An 18031-nucleotide genomic window follows, 5' to 3' on the forward strand; every position below is an offset into this window, starting at 1 on the left:
AAATTTACTAGACATCTACAGATTATAATGTGACATAATTCATACATGAATACTGAATTTAAAAGCAAACCAACAAAAAAGTTGTTACAGCTTTCCTGGTAATAGCTATGACCTTGTCTTTTAACTCGGAGTAAGTCAGGAATGCAGGGCAACATATTTTTTGACACTTGAAGAAAAAAATGGACTTGACCATTTTTTAGTGGGTGTAGGTGTTTTTTTTTTAACTTCCTCTCCTTTTTATCAGTATAGAAAATGTGTTCTTAGTTGCAGTTGTTAAAAGATCATTTTTAAGGGAGATATAATCATGACTCTGATCCAGATATAAAATGAATATATGTTAAGGATTTTATTTAATTCAATAATCAATGAGGAAACCAGTAAGATGTTATCACTAGTTCAAAGAAGAATAAGAACTTCATAGATAGAAAGAGAGATGATAGATAGACAGATAGATACATAGGTACTTAAAGAGTATTGGGTTATATAACCATCCTCTCTGCCTAACCTGAACAAAACAAATATTCTTCTCTTTCTAGCAGAAATGTTAAAAAAAAATTAAATGACAATTAAATGAGTTGCTAGCATACATGTTTAGGCTAAAAAAACCAAAAACAAACAAACAAAAAAACCCAAAATAACAACAACAAAACCTCCCAGGAGAAATAGTAGGTTAGTATGTGTTATAACCTGAATGTTTGTATTGCCCCCAAATCCATAGGCTGAAATCTAATCCCCAATGTCATGGCATTTGGAGGTAGGGCCTTTGGGAGATAATTAAGTCATGAGGGTGGCACCCTTGTGAATGGGATTCATTAGTGCCCTATTGAAGGAGGCCAGAGGGCGCTCACCCTCTTTCTGCCAGGTTAGGATCCAATAAGCCCTCTGCCCGTGCTTGGAAGAGGACCTGCATCAAAACCTGACCACATTGGCACCTTCATCTCAGACTTCTAGCCTCCAGGACTATGAAAAACAAGTTTCTGTCATTTATAAGCCACCCAGTCTGTGCTACTTTGTTACAGGAGCCCCCCCACCAACTCGAATGGACTAAAACAGTGTGCCATTAGCCCAATTGCCTAGAGAGTCACAGCTAATTTCTTGTTAAGTACCAGGTACTTCAAGTGCAATGTATAAATTATCTTGATCCCATTGTGGTGGGTAGTATTAGCATCCCCATTTTACAAAATGGGAAACAGAGATTAGGAAACTTGCCTAGAGTTGCTTGAGAAACTCTGACAATTTGGGGCTTCAATCTGGAAATATGACTCCAATGTCCCCAGGCTTCAGTACTGACCCTGCTGCCTCTCTGAAAAGTTTCTACATTTATATCATTAAGAATCCTAGGTACTCTGATCTTCCAATAATATATACAGACAAATTTTAATTCCACTGCAAACAAAATTTAATTAGGAAATTTTCATTGTTACCAAATTATTTGTATACTCAATTCCAATTACAAACTGTAATGATTCTAACTGATCATTGTTTTAGATTACTAGCATCACTGTTTCCTTTTAACAGACAAAGTTAAAATTTTACCATAGTTTTAGATCTCAGAAATACTCAATCGTACATTCACATTAGGTTAATAGAAGAAAATTTGAATTCCATTTGTTTTCCCAAATTGGGGGGCCAAGAAAACCAAACAGTTTAGCTTACTGGTTTCATGTGGTAGATTTCTCCATTTACCGGAAAGACAACTGATTCCCCAATTATTTAGGAAAGGTATCAACCTTTCCTAGGACACTGCCCCTCATTTTTTCAGGGGGAGGAGAAGATTGGAGGAGGAGGTGAAGGCATCAAGTAAAGTTACCTCCATAAAATGAGGGTAGCCATGGAGGAGTTCCAGCTCAACACAGATTTGGAGAATTCAATTACTCTATCCTACAGATCAAGACATGTAAAACAATGAGTAAAACAGCGTATTTGAAAAGTCATTCATGTGAAAAGATCACTTTGAAAAACACAGACTTGTGATTTGCCTTGAATATCTAATCTCATGAAAAATATCTTAAATACCCTGTCCCATGAAAACCATCAAGATGTCAATTTTCTGGATGTAAAAAGCTCATATAGTGTCCAGAACACCCAAGTTAATAAATTCCTGCAGAGGAGATAGGATAATTTTTTAAGCCTTAAGCACGACGGAAACACACTAAAATCAGTACAAGAGTTTTCTCAGCAGTTAAGTAGCGCCCACAGCCAGAAGACAAGGATGAAGATTGGGTGAGTCTGGTCCTGGCTGTGCCCCAAGCTCTCTATGTCCTGTCTATGTCCTCTCTATGTCCTGTTGGGCTTCAGATTCTTTTCTAATGGCTTAATAGACAAAATGGTGTTGAACTAAATGATCCCTATAGGCCTTCACCATTTAATTCCACCAATCAAATCAAACCAATTTCAAAGAGCAGTACCCACTACTTGGCATTTTCTCATCTGCCTCTGTAGTATTTGTTAACTTTTCCTTGACCCCATATCTACCCTACATGCTATATTGGCAGTAGTGTGTACTGATACCCAGCTTCCTAGATTCTCTGTAACTCACATAGTTTTACATTCAAATATGGTTTCATGTCTTTGCCTAACTGAATGAGTCATTGTTCAAGAACTCTTACACTCTCACAGAAGGTGGAGCCACCAGGGTTTATTTTATTTACATATGAAGAAGGTTTTACATATTTCAGAGATAACTCGATTATCTCTGATAGCTTTCTCAGTCACAAAAAAAGTTGACCTTTTTGCACATGCCCTTATCCTAAACTGCTTTTTCTGTTCCCACAGGTCTTCACACAGAAATGGAATAACCTAAGGGTGCTTTGAATCCTCCTTTATTTTTGTTTTGCTCCTTTGCAGCATGAAAAATGACTCCATTAAGTTCTTACTCATTTCCGTTGTATCTGAAAACAAAACCATGCCATTCACAGAAATGTAGAGGGATAAAAATATTTCAGGTTCTTTTCCTCTATATTAGCACACAGACACACACAGAATCAAAAATTGCCACCAGTAAATCAGCCTTATCACCTTACAGAGGGACTGAGCTAGAATAGAGCTGGCCAGAGTATGCAAAGCTGCCAATGTTGAAATTTGCAGCTGAGGCCATCCTAGAACCAGCCAACCCAAGGCATGTAAGAACCTAGCCTAGATCAGCAGAACCACATTACCTGCACCTGACCATCACACTTGAGTGAGAAAAGAAGAGACCATATAAACTGCCCAGAAGACCCATAGACTCACGAGCAACAGTAAATTGTTATTTTAAGCCATGGAGTTTTGGTGTGATGCTTTGGGAAGCACTAGCTAACAGATAGACCCGTTCGGTATTGCTTTTAAAAAGGAGAGGGTAATCACCTGTCTTGAACACTGCTGGGAGTTCCAGTGAAATAATACAGAGGTGGGACTGTTAGATTCAGGCATGAGGAGGAGGAGTTTAAGGGGAGAATGTGTGGTGAGCAAGGGAGAGATACCAGCTCCAGATAACCCTAAGACTGCAAACACCACCAGAGACATGGAAATGCAGCTTGAGGGAGATGTTGATGCGGAAAACTCACATCTATGCACTGGTGCCTAATCAAATCTCGGAGACAGAGTTTTGGGTAAAGCAGGAAAGAATAGCTTTATTGCTTTGTCAGGAAAAGGGGCACACAGAAGGCTTGTGCCCTCAAAAACTGTGTGTCCCAACCTGGGGGGATTTGGTGAGGGGTTTTATAACAATGGTCCAAAGTTGGGGCTGCTGATAAGGCTCAGGGTGTGTGTAGGGCCTACATTTCTTTAATCTGGCCCCAGGCTGTCTCTTGATGAGCTTCTGTGGTTCTCAAAGTTATCAAACTGTGATCTTCTCTCTGGAATGAAGAATGCTTCATCAAGTAGTTAATATCTTCCATTTGTTGGGGGTTTTAGTTTTGCAGAAGAGCTCAAAGATATTGTTATGCATATCCCTTGAGGTGGAACCAGGACCCTGCCCCAAGGCTGCACTAATGTTTTTCGGCTGCTACACCTGTCTGTGCATCCCCTCCCTTCCCTGATTAGCAACTGTTTGAACCTGCCCTTTGGAGTTTGGGGCAGGTCATGGAGGTTGAAGCCTATTTCCTACAAACAAGAAACAGGGGACACAGACAGGCTTCCATGCCCAGGAGCCCCACAGGGTCCTGCTTGGTTTCAGTGTGTATCAAACATGTGTTCTTTGTTTGGGACAGGACACGTTAGAGCATATTCATACACTGACTGAAATTCCACTGAAGAGGAAAAGATTGTGATGCAGAATAGAAGAAAACTATTGCAGAAGCCAAGTCCCTGAGAGGGCAAGAAGCATAGGATTCTGATTAAAGCAGAAGAGTTGGTCTTAGATAAAAGTAGGGACTCTTGCATGAACAGGAATATGGCAGTGGGACTGACATACAAATGGGTGGGTAGATTTAGTGCTAGGAAGATGAGAAAGTTCCTGTCTGGTTTACTGCCGCTGCTGTTGTTTGTTTTAATAAATAGGAGGAAAATGATTGGCTGAATGAGAAATTTTAGGAGACTTAGCAAGACAAAACAAGGGGGGAAATGATCATTTTAGAAAGTATGAAGATGGCTATGCTAGGGAAGTGTAATAGGATTGCCAACAGCGTTGAGTGTCAAAATGAGATATAGTACGTTGCCATCCTTTTAGAATGAGATGACGTCAGTCATGTGCTTTTCTCTGGTGATAGCGGGATTCAGGAGTGGGCAGAGGGTGGGCAGATGGTCTCGTTCCACCTCTAGATTCATCAACAAAGACCTGAGATCAGCTCTCTTGTCCTGCTTCCTTCAGCTCAAAAGTTGCACTGGGAAAATTCTTCTCAAAATGGTTATTGTAGCCCTAGACCTAAAGAAAACAAGACCACTGAAAGAAAAGCACTAAAAATAAAGATAAGAATATATTCTTTTTTTTTTTCTGCCACGCCATGTGGCTTGTGGGATCTTAGTTCCCCCACCAGGGATTGAACCCGAGGCATGGCAGTGAAAGTGACGAGTCCTAACCACTGGACGGCCTGGGAATTCCCTAAAGGCAGGAATCTAGAGGTCATGGAAAATGTTATGTCTCTATTTTATCAGCGAGAGGGAACACAATTGCTGCTGTTTCTAGCTGGTTGTCCTGTTTCCCGTTCTCCCATCTCCATCCTCCCAGGACGGTGGGATCCTGGCATTGCAGGGAGTTACTGGTGTAGGGAATTTCTTCACTCACTTCACAGAGTGCCTGAAGGAGGTTCTTGCCAATGACATAATGGAGATCTTACATCCTGTGCAATAGTTATCATTCATCCCCTCATTCATTTATTCAACCAAGGTTACTGATCCATTAAATCACACATTGGAGATGGGAAATATATCCAGGGCCATTACGGTAATTGACAAGTCCATGTTCTTACTCCTCCCACCTCCAGTCACCCAAGTGATCACTTCCAGTGTAGGAGGGGGTACTTGGATGGCATGGGGTTCCCTATATCCTCAAGTCAATTAAACTCCTGCTATGACACTGTGAAGAGAAGCATATTGACTATGACTGTGGCTAGAGAGATTGTGTAGCACAGTATTAAAGGGCAGCATGCCTGCAGCTAGACTGTGTGGACTCATATCCCAACACCATCAGTTACTGACTCTGTGACCTTGAGCATGTTACTAACCTCTCTGTGTTTTAGCTCCCTCATTCCTCGAACAAAAGAGCAATGGTGTTACCACAGAGAGTTCTTGTAAATATTAAATAACTAGATACCCAGAAAATGTTCCGCACGTTACCTGACACATTATGTGTGATATATAAGAGTTTATAACAATAATCATTATTATTATTATTATAGTAGAAAAAGAACTAAGCCAAATCAACTGATTTAAGGACAGAATGATTGTGGTATGGGGTGGTGAGGTGGGGAATGGCAGAAAACCATTGTAATTTACTTCTGCAGCCAGCTTAAATAGACTATTATGAAATTATCTCATTTTTAGAGTAAGCTGTTTATCTTCGGTGACTGTAGAATCCAGTAGAACAGAAGTTTAATGGAGCCTGTTTTATCATGCTAGCACTTCCACTGAAAAAGCATCCACAAGTGTTAACTTGTTATCATTTTTATTAATGTGTAATCAATTAATAAGAACATATGTGTTCCACAGACCAACCCCAGAGATATTTAAATAGAGCTTACAGTGAATATGAGAACCTTGCCAATATTCTACAGACCTGTTTCCTAGTGAATTCACAGTTTGTAGTCACAGTTCAGAAAGATGCTTTCCTAAGCAAACGTGTAAATATGCCCAAACACCCCAAATAAAACCACCAGCACCGAATGTGATGTACATTCAGTCTACACAAGAGGCAAGAAGTTTCCCACACTGACCCTCTCAGAGTCAGCAAAGTTTGAAAGAGCTGTGATTTTGCTGATTGAACATTGGCTAGCCCACCATTCGTGAAAGAAGTTTCAAAATCATCTGTGATCACACAGAAGGGAAAGATAAACCCTCAGGCAATATATATACACCAACACAATACCACTCACCGCCCCAGCTGTGAAATGAGTAATTGCATCGATAGTAACCTACACCTCTCTCTTTCATTCAAGTTAAGGCCTTGCCAATGGTGAGACAGTCAAAACAACAGTCTTAGCAGCAATATTAACAAATGAAAAATATTAAGGCCAGTTATTATAATAACTTGCCATTCTCTTTGCCTAGAGTTTCTTTCTCTATCTGGCAAATTCTACTGGTGTTTCAAGGCAGTGATGCTGAAAACTTGGCCTCTGTGCACCTGTGCCGAATAGAATCTCAGAGACAGAGTTTTGGGTGAAGTAAGAAAGAATAGCTTTATTGCTTTGCCAGGTGAAGGGGGACTCAGTGGGCTCCTGCCCTGAAAAACTATGTGTCCCAACTGGGAGGACTTGATGAGGAGTTTTATAGCAATAATTCAAGGGTGGGGTTGCTGATAAGATTAAGGTGTATGCAGGGCCTGCATTCCTTTAATCTGGTCTCAGGTAATCTTCTTGATGGTCTTCTCTGGTTCCTTTAATGTAGCCTCAGGTGGTTTCTTGGCTGCTACTCCCTTGTCTTTGCATCCCCTCCCTTCCCTGATTAGCAACTCTTCGAATATGCCCTTTGGAACTCAGGGAAGGTCATGGAATCTGGAGTCCGTTCCCTACAAACAAGAAAATGGGGTACAGAAAGGCTTCCATGCCCAGGAGCTCCACAGGGTCCAGCTCGGTTTCACTAGGCTTAAAGGTTTGTTTCATTTGTGAAGTCTTACTCAACTCCCCTAGGAAAGGTGGCCATTACCACATTGGTGATTTTAAAGCTCTATCATAACACTTCCCATGTTGTAGGACGTAGTCTATTGGTCTCTCCCCATCCCCTAACTGTGATTCCTCCAGGTCAAAAGCTATGTCTTACTAATCTTCATCTCCTAAGGCCTAACTCAGTGTTTGGCCCTGGATTGGTTAATGATTAATCAATAAATTTAAAGTTCATAGTAATCAATTGTTCTTATTATGATATGATAAAAGATCCTCATGAACACTTCAACAGGAATTTCACAGAATTAGAACTTAGACTATTTCTTAGAATCTATTTTTCTGCTAGAAAAAGAGTACCCACAAAGACAAGGAGATGTAGAAAGCTAGAGAATTGCATTTAGGAGAAGGCTTAAATTGCTGTTGGAGAGGCTAGAAGGGTGGCTTAGGAAGGGCCTTTGAGGCCATGCTAAGAAGTTTGTTCTTTACCTGAAATGGATCAGGAGCCATTGAGCAGCTGTAAGCAGTAAAGTGAAATAATGAGAACTGCACATATATTGATCAGAGTTCCTCCAGTGGATTAGAAAGGGGGACCAGACTGGACACCAAGGCATCTGTTGGAGGCTATTGTTGGAATCCAAGTGGGTGATAAGTAGGTCCTTATCTATAGCAGGAAAAGAGACAAGAGGATAGAAAGAGAGACAATAAAGAGGTAGAACTGACCTGAGAACTCAATGGATATGAAAAGAAAACATGATAGAGTTCTTAAAAAAAAAAGAAAAGAAAGAAACTTAAGGAGAATTCAAGGGAAAAAAAGACTGCGGACACTGAGAAGAAACAGTCCTCTGAGGACAAAGGGGAGACCCAGATGTTAACAGTCCTGCAGAAGGAGACTGAGCATATATCCTGGCTAGTTCCTGCCAGACACACAGACTCAGTTTATACCTGTTTTCCTGGTAGACTACTGAGAGCTCCCTCTTTCATTCTCACAGTTGTCATCCTATGCAGAAACCAAGGTTAAATCAAAATAACATACCTGAAATCCTGTTGAGTTCTACATTTCTCTACATCTACCTGCCACTCCTGACACCCATTCTCCCCACCAGAATCTTGACTCTCAGATTTTGTCCAGCTCTCTCCATCTCAATCCCCTTATATCATCCATCCCCCACCATTGCCTCCTTCTCCTCCCATCCAATAACAACACAAAACAATATAGATGGCCTGGAGATCTGGGAGGATTGGTGGGTGTGTGAAATATCCTAGGAGCTACTCTACACTCATCATTGTGCAGGATGTACAGCTGTTCATGCAGGCAAGTGCACTCTATTCTGAGTCGCGAGGACCTGGAGTCAATCTCATGCCATCATAGGCTTTCTCAAGAGAGCTCATCTCTCCAAGCTCATCTCTCCAAGCATATTACGGGTTTTATACTTTTCCTGAACATTGATGGGGTCAAAGGGATTGTTCATGCCCTAGCATGTAGCATTTCACTTGAAAATTTTCTTTTGCTCCTGTCTCTCCCCCAAGGTCTCTCCAGCCATTCTTTCAAGCAGTCATGCTTCGCCAACCTCAAAAACATGGAAACCAGCCACCTAGTCTCTTTCCTCGTGAAGTTTTCTTTCTTACATTGTCTTCCTTTCTCTCTTTCCCTGCACACTCCCTTATATAACCCCTGGGGGGAAAAAAAGAATAACTAAATCCAGCATCAGCTTCTATCTCCAAAATGGATATTCCCACATCCGTCACTTTGCTTGGCAAACAAAGAATCATCCAGCTACCGGAATCCAACCTCTAATAAGGCAATGGGAAAGTTTAAATAACAAACTCCAATCTTAAATTAGTTACAGTACACAATTTCCCAGATAATCCACAAAACTCCTTCTGGTGGACACAGCTAATCTTAAATTCCAGGAAGAAATGGGAATACTGGGTTTTAAATTTATCTTCTTAAAAATGTGAATATGACAATACCATCATAGAGAGTTTAATTCAGTAGGTCTGGGACGAAATCCAAGAATCTGCTTGTTTAACAGGCACACTTGGTGATTCTGATGCTGCACTGTCTGCAAGAGATTCACTTTAGACAAAAGGACACACACAGGCTGAGAATAAAAGTAAGGAAAAAAACATATTCCATGCAAATAGTAACCAAAAGAGAGCAGAGGTGGCCATACTTATATCAGACAAAATAGACTTTAGGTCAAAAATGATCACAAGAAACAAAGAAAAACATTATATAATGATAAAAGAGTAAATTCATCAGGAATATGTAACAAATATAAATACATATGCACCCATGATCAAAGCACCCAAATATATGAAGCAAACATTAATGGAATTGAAGGGGGAAATGGACAGCAACAAAAATTAACAGGAAATTTCAATACCCCATTTTCAATAATGCACAGAACATCCAAAAAGAAGATCAATAAGGAAACAGAGAACTTGAGCAACACTATAGATCAAATGGACCTAACATATACAGAACATTCCACCCAATAGCAGTAGAATGCTCATTCTTCTCAAGTGCACATAAAACATTCTCTAGGATAGATCACATGTTAGGTCACAAAACAAGCCCTAAACTATGTAAGACTGAAATCATACCAACTATCCTTTCTGACCGCAACAGAATGAAACTAGAAATCAAGAGCAGAAGAAAATCTGGAAAATTCACAAATATGTGGAAATTAAACAACACACTCCTGAACATCCAATGGTTCAAAGAAGAAATCAAAAGGGAAATTTAAAAATACCTTGAAATAAATGAAAATGGAAACACAAGATACCAAAACTTATAAGATGCAGCAAAAGAGTCTTAAGAGGGAAGTTTACAGAAATAAATGCTTACATTTTTTAAAAAAGAGAAAGATTTCAAATAAACAACCTAACTTTACATCTCAAGGAACTATAAAAAGAACAAACTAAGCCCAAAATTAGCAGAAGGAAGGAAATAACAAAGATCAAAGCAGAAATAAATGAAATAGAGAATAAAAAACAACAGAAAAGACCAACAAAACTAAAAGCTGTTTTTTTTAAAATTAGATCTGCTTTATTTTTATTTCAAACTTTATTAATTTTTTATATTTTGTTTACTTTTTTAACATCTTTATTGAAGTATAATTGCTTTACAATGGTGTGTTAGTTTCTGCTTTATAACAAACTGAATCATATATATATATATATATATATGTATATCTCCCTATATCTCCTCCCTCTACGTCTCCCTCCCACCTTCCCTATCCCACTGCTCTAGGTGGTCACAAAGCACTGAGCTGATCACCCTGTGCTATGTGGCTGCTTCCCACTAGCTATCGATTTTATATTTGGTAGTGTATATATGTCCATGCCACTCTCTCACTTCGTCCCAGCTTACACTTCCCCTTCCCCATGTCCTCAAGTCCATTCTCTACATCTGCATCTTTATTCCTGTCCTGCCCCTAGGTTCTGCAGAACCTTTTTTCTTTTTTTTTTAGATTCCATATATTTGTGTTAGCATACAGTATTTGTTTTCGTCTTTCTGACTTACTTCACTCTGTATGACAGACTCTAGGTCCATCCACCTCACTAAAAATAACTCAATTTAGTTTCTTTTTATGACTGAGTAATATTCCATTGTATATATGTGCCACATCTTCTTTACCCTTTCATCTGTCAATGGACACTTAGGTTGCTTCCATGTCCTGGCTATTGTAAATAGAGCTGCAATGAACATTGTGGTACATGACTCTTTTTGAATTATGGTTTTCTCTGTGTTTATGCCCAGTAGTGGGATTGCTGGGTCGTATGGTAGTTCTATTTTTGGTTTTTTAAGGAACATCCTTACTGTTCTCCATAGTAGCTTTATCAATTTACATTCCCACCAACAGTACAAGAGGGTTCCCTTTTCTCCACACCCTCTCCAGTATTTATTGTTTGTAGATTTTTTGATGATGGCCATTCTGACTGGTGTGAGGTGATACCTCATTGTAGTTTTGATTTGCATTTCTATAATGATTAATGATGTTGAGCATCCTTTCATGTGTTTGTTGGCAATCTGTATATCTTCTTTGGAGAAATGTATATTTAGGTCTTCTGCCCATTTTTAGATTGGGTTGTTTGATTTTTTGATATTGAACTAAAAGCTTTTTTTTGAAAAGACAAATAAATTGACAAATCTTTAGCTAGACTTACCAAGACAAAAAGAGAAAGGACTCAAATACATAAAATTATAAATGAAAGAGGAATCATTACAACTGATACCACAGAAATACAAAGGATCCTAAGAGACTACTATAAACAATTATATACCAACAAATTGGACAACATAGAAGAAATGGATAAATTCCTAGAAACATACAACCTACTCAACTGAATCATGAAGAAACAGAAAATATTAATTAACCTATAGCTAATAAGGAGATTGAACCAGTAATCAAAATCCTGCCAACAACAGCAAAAATCCCAGGACCAGATGGCTTCACACATGAATTCCACCAAATATTTAAAGAAGAATTAATACCAATCCTTCTCAAATGTTTCCAAAAAATTAGAGGAAGGGAACATTCCCAAACTCATTTTATGAAGCCAGCATCACCCTGATACCGAAGTCAGACAAGGATACTGCAAGAAAAATATAGGCTAATATCCCTGATGAATATAGATGCAAAAATTCTCCACCATATAGTTTCAAACTGAATTCAATAGCACACAAAAAGGATCATACAACATGATCAAGTGGGATTTCTCTGGAATGCAAGGATTGTTCAACATATGCAAATCAATAAAAGTGACACACCACATTAACAAAATGAAGAACAGAAATCATATAATCATCTCAACAGATACTGTACAGAAAAATCATTCAACCAAATTCAGTTTCCTTTTATGATAAAAACACTCAATAAACTAGGAATAGAAGGAAATTACCTCAGTTTAATAAAGGCCATATGTAACAAGCCAACAGCTAAACCATACTTAATGTTGAAAACTGAAAGCCTTTTCTCTATGATCAGGAACAAGGCAAAGATATCCACCCTTACCACTTCTATTCAACATAGTACTGGAAGTCCTAGATACAGAAATTAGGCAAGAAAAATGAATATAAGTCATCCAAATCTGAAAGAAAGAAGTAAAATTATCTCTGTTTGTAGATGGTCTCATATGTAAGCAAACCCTAAAGACCCCACAGAAAAAAAACTTGGAACTAATAAGCAAATTCAGTAAAGTTGCAAGACATGAAATCAACATACAAAAATAAATTGTCTTTCTATACGCTAAAAATGAACAGTCCAAAAAGGAAGTTAAGGAAACAGTCTCATTTACAATAACATCAAAAAGAATAAAATACTCAGGAATTGCCTTAACCAATGAGGTGAAAGAGGCTTGTGCAATGGAAACAAACATTTATGAAAAAAATTAAAGATATAAATAAGTGGAAAGACATCTCATGTGCATGAATAGGAAGACTTACTATTGTTAAGATGTCAATTCTACCCAAAGATCTACAAATTTAATTCAATTCTTATTAAAATCCCAATGATGGTTTTTGCAGAAATAGAAAAACCCATATTAAAATGTATATGAGATCTCAAGGGACCTCAAATAGCCAAAACAATGCTGAAAAAGAATAAAATCAGAGGACTCCCAATTTCTGCTCTCAAAACTAAATACCAAATTACAGTTATCAAAACAGTGTGGTACTGGCATAAAGACAGATATATAGACCAATGGAATATTTAGATTCTGTATCATTTTAGATCAATAGAATATATGGACTCTAATACATGGGCTTTCTCTATTAACAAAAGAAAAATTAGACTAATTGGTCTTCATGAAAATTAGAAAAATTAGTGCATCAAAAGACACTATCAAAGAAGTAAAAAGTCAATCCACAGAATGGGAGAAAATATTTGTAAATCATATATGTGATAAGGATTAATATCCAAAATATATAGAAAATTTCTAAAACTCAACAACAGAAACACAAACAACCCAATTCAAAAATGGGCAAAAAACTTGAATAGATACTTCTCCCAAGAAGATATACAAATGGTCAACAAATATATGAAAAAGATGTTCAACATCACCAATCATTAGGGAAATAAAAATCAAATCCACAATGAGTTTTTATCTCACACTTACTAGGATGGCCATTAATAAAAAAAAAAAAGAAAGAAAAAAAAAGAAAGAAAAACAGTGTCGGCAAGGATGTGGAGAAATTGGAAGCTTTATACATTGTTAGTAGGAATGTAAAATGGTGCAGTTGATATGAAAAATAGTATAGAGGTTCCTCAAAAAAATAAAATATGAACTACCACATGATCCCACAACACAACTTCTGGGTATTTATCTTAAGGTATTCAACAGTATCTCAAAGAGATATCTGCACTCTCATGTTCATTGCAGGATTATTCACAATATCCAAGACATAGAAACAACCAAATGTCCAAAGATAGATAAATGGTTAAAGAAAGTGTGATATATACATACAACGAAATATTATTCAGTCTTAAAAAAGAAGAAAATCCTGTCATATGCTGCAACATGGATGAACCTTGAGAAAACTATGTTAAATGAAATAAGCCAGTCACAGAAGGACAGACACTGTGTGATTTTGCTTATGTGAGGCATCTGAAGTAGTCAAACTTGAAAGCAGGAAGTAGAAACATGGCTGCCAGCAGCTGGGGTGGAAGTAAATGGGTGTTATTGTTTAATGGGTAGAGTGTCAGTCATTAAGCTGAAAATGTTCTAGAGCTTTGCTGTACACCAATGTGCATGTAGGTAACAATACTATACACTTAAATTTTTGCTGAGGATAGATTGCATGTTATGTGTATTTTTACCACAATAAAAAAACAACAACCTAAGACACTTTTGTGAAGGATGATACTTTCGGTAGATTTAGAGAGAGAAAAAAAGTACATGCGATTCAGTCCAGGTGTGAGTGTGTTAAATGTGGGACATTGAGAAGGGAAAATTGAATAAGGAAGAAATTGAGATGATGCTTGGTTGTATATTCTTTATTAATGTACTGAATTATTAATTATAAAATACCTAGCACATGTTGATTTTTTAGGGCTTGAACTCTTTCTATTATTAAAAAATGTCCTGCCAAGATTTATTATAAAATATATTAATATGTGTTTCTTTCCTCACCAAACAAAACCAATAAAATTTTCACAGGACTTGCCTACTTTTTGATTTCTCTTCTTCTTCCACAGTAAGTTTTTATTCTTTGGTCTGTTATTCATTTGTATGTGAGGATGTATGTGTATTTTTTTTTTTTTGCCATGACTTTATTGTTAATATTCTCAGTCTTTCTCATTTTCTCCCCCTTCACAGATCCTTTACATCTTTCCTTGGGATATATTTGCCAATAGTTTTTCTTTCCATTCCCAGTGGCTCCAGTAGCCTTTGCTGTGGTCTCTGACAGGGCGTGGCCAAGGACCAGGCAGCAAAGTAGACACTAAGTTGGACACTTCTTAGTTGAAACCCAGCTTTGTCCCACCAGATTAACCCTCTGCAAGTTCTCCAAGACTCAGTGTGCTCATCTTAAGAACGCATGATGCCCAACTCACAAATTTGCTGTAAACATTAAAGTGAAAAGGCAATAAAGATCCTCCTCCAGAACCTGGTTCACAGTAGAAGCTCCAAGGAGAGATGACTCCCCTGGATCTCACCTTCTGTTGTGGGAGAAGGGGGCAGCCCCTCTCCTACCTCAGGGCTCTGCTGGTTTTAACCAGCAGTTTATGTAGAATGTCCCACATGACAGCTCTGCATTCTCTGAGTTCTATTTCTGCAAACCTTTCAAATCTCTTCTAAATGTCCTTATCTTCAAGTCTTACATACATTTTATTTTTACAGTATCAAGTTCCTTGATCATTCTCTGTAGCAATCCAGGTCTTCTTTTTCAAGTTGTTGACTTCTATCCTCCACTCTGCCATCTTCTTTGCCATGTCCTTTTCTTGGGTCGCCAAGTGCCCTTTTCTTTTCAAAACTTTCTTTTCTTCTGAGCAGACTATTCTATTTCCAACGTCTGATTACGTAGGAAATGGAATGCAAAACTTGACCTTGGTTTGTTGGGAGTCTCTCTTTTCTTAGAGATGAATCCCATTACACTATAAAGCAGTTGTATATTAGTCACTCTCAGCATCCCTGCCACACGTGTGCCTGTTGGACCACCAAAATGTCCCCGTCAGTACACAATACGGAATAACAGCAGAAGCCAGCTACAAAGAAATGTGCAGGGAAATTTGTTTCTTAAATAAAGAACACTCATTTTAGTTTCTTATGATAAATGAAAGTCTCTGTTCTTGGTTCATCTTGTTTCCTTTTTATTTCTTTTTTTTACTGTATTCATCCAATATTGTTCTTAAATCTCTGTTACAAAAGTAATATATTCTTCTCTTATGTTAATGTCCTAATTTCCTTTTGCATCTTATTCCTCCTTAATTTGAACAGTCTCACTAAAAGCCTCTACTGATTTATCTAATAGCATCACACTTCTATTTCTTCTCATTTTTATGGCTGTAATAATGTAATAGATAACCTTAATAACCAAGCATAACTTTAATAATATTTCATTTGTCATCATTCATTTCACTTTTTTATACTTTTCCTGAATTTGTATTCCCCTTGACAACTTTACATGTTTGTTCCTCATCCCCTATTTTTGCTGAAGAAGCGCCATCTTTTATTCAGGAAGTTATTAGTCTCTCTATTTTACAGATGAAAAAATTGAGGCTCCAAAAGATTAAATATTGCCCACAAGGTTACATAACTGTTCGATTTGCAGAGCAAGAATTTAAATGCACACCTATTGATTTCATAACCCAGTGCCCGTGATGCAGACAGCTTCAGACATGGAGCTCCACCTGCAGCAAGCCTGGGGTGCAAGAAAGAGGAAGCTGCTCCCAGGAGAGTTCCTAAGGTCTGTGGCACAGGGAAGAGTGCCCTTCACCTTATCTTAGAGGTCATTCATTTACTGAGTTCAGTCTGAGAGCCAGGATACTTTTCTTTTTCTTTTTTTTTTTAAAGCAATATATTTTTTTAAATTGAAGTATAGTTGATTTACAATACCATGTTAGTTTCAGGTGTACAGCACAGTGATTCAGTTATATACAAATATATATATACAGATTCTTTTCAGATTCTTTTCCTTTATAGGTTATTACAAAATATCAAGTATAGTTCCCTGTGCTATACAGTAGGTTCATGTTGATTATCTGTTTTACATATAGTAGTGTGTATATGTTAATTCCAAACTCCTAATTTATCCCTCTTCCTCCCCTGTCCTCTTTAGTAACCATAAGTTTGTTTTCTATGTCTGTGAGTCTCTTTCTGTTTTGGAAATAGGTTCATTTGTACCTTTTTTTTTTATATTCCACATATAAGCAATATCATATGATATTTGTCTTTCTCTGTCTGTCTTACTTCACAGGGTGTGGAGAAAAGGGAACCCTCCTGCCGTGTTGGTGGGAATGTAAATTGATACAGCCACTATGGAAAACAGTATGGAGGTTCCTTGAAAACTAAAAATAGATCTACCATATGATCCTACAATTCCACTCCTGGGCATATCTCCTGAGAAAACCATAATTTGAAAATATACATGCACCCCTATGTTCATAGCAACACTATTCACAATAGCCAAGACAAGAAAACAACCTAAATGTCCATTGACAGATGAATGGATAAAGAAGGTGTGGTATATATATATATATATATATATATATATATATATATATATATATATATAGTAGAATATTACTCAGCCATAAAAAAGAATGAAATAATGCCATTCTTTCAACATGGATGGACCTATAAATTATCAGGATACTTTTCTTGTTGATACTTTTGAGAAGTGGCTGGAATGGGTTTAACTAGAAGGTGTAAGGACTATAAACAAGTAGAATAAGATAGAGCAGACTGTATTATTAAAATGATGAGCCTAATTGTGAAGATAAGATTTAAGCAAAACCTGAGGAAGGTGAGGGAATCGGTCAAGGTGATATGTGGAGAGTGATAGATAAGATTGCATCCTTGTCCGAATACATCTTGCCTCTCTTTTTGAGATTATACGTCTCTGACCAATTGACATCAGGAGTGGCCATGATTCTCTTGAACTAAAGAAATGTGAGTGCAATTATGTCCCCATTTCTAAGAAGAAGGCTTGGGAGCCATGTTCTTGAATGTTTTTCCCATATTTCCTTTTCCTTTGTCACAGTATCAGTAACGTTCAGATAAGGGGTGATCTTTCCAACTGGATCTGAGAATAACACAACTCAGAGTAAGCACTGGACATCGAACATTAGAAAGTATAAATCTTTGTTTTTATATGCCACTGATTTTTGGTGTTCTCTTGAGCTGACTGATACATAATAAAGGGCTTTCAGGAAGAAGAAAAAACGTAAGCAAAGACCCTGAGCCTGGAGCATGCCTGGTCCCTCTGAGGAAGTAAGAGGGCAGAAAAGTAGGAGCACAGTGAGCAAATGAGAGATTAGTAGAAGTGTTCAAGAAGGGGGCACATCATGTAGGACCCTACAGTCTACTGTAGGAAATCCAGCTCTTTATGCTGAATTAACTGCTGAGTCATTGCCAGATTTGAGTAGAAGAGTGAAGTCATGTAACTTCAGCGTTGTAGGCACACACCCCAATCTTATTAGCAACCCCGCCCTTGAACCATTGCTATAAAACTCCTCACCAAATCCTCGCGGGTCTGGACACACAGTTTTGAGATGCGTGAGTCCGCTGTGTCCCCCTTTGCCTGGCAAAGCAATAAAGCTACTCTTTTCTACTTCACCCAAAACTCCGTC

The sequence above is a fragment of the Leucopleurus acutus genome (genome assembly GCF_964270905.1).
Source record: "Leucopleurus acutus genome assembly, chromosome: 2".
Classification (NCBI taxonomy): domain Eukaryota; kingdom Metazoa; phylum Chordata; class Mammalia; order Artiodactyla; family Delphinidae; genus Leucopleurus; species Leucopleurus acutus.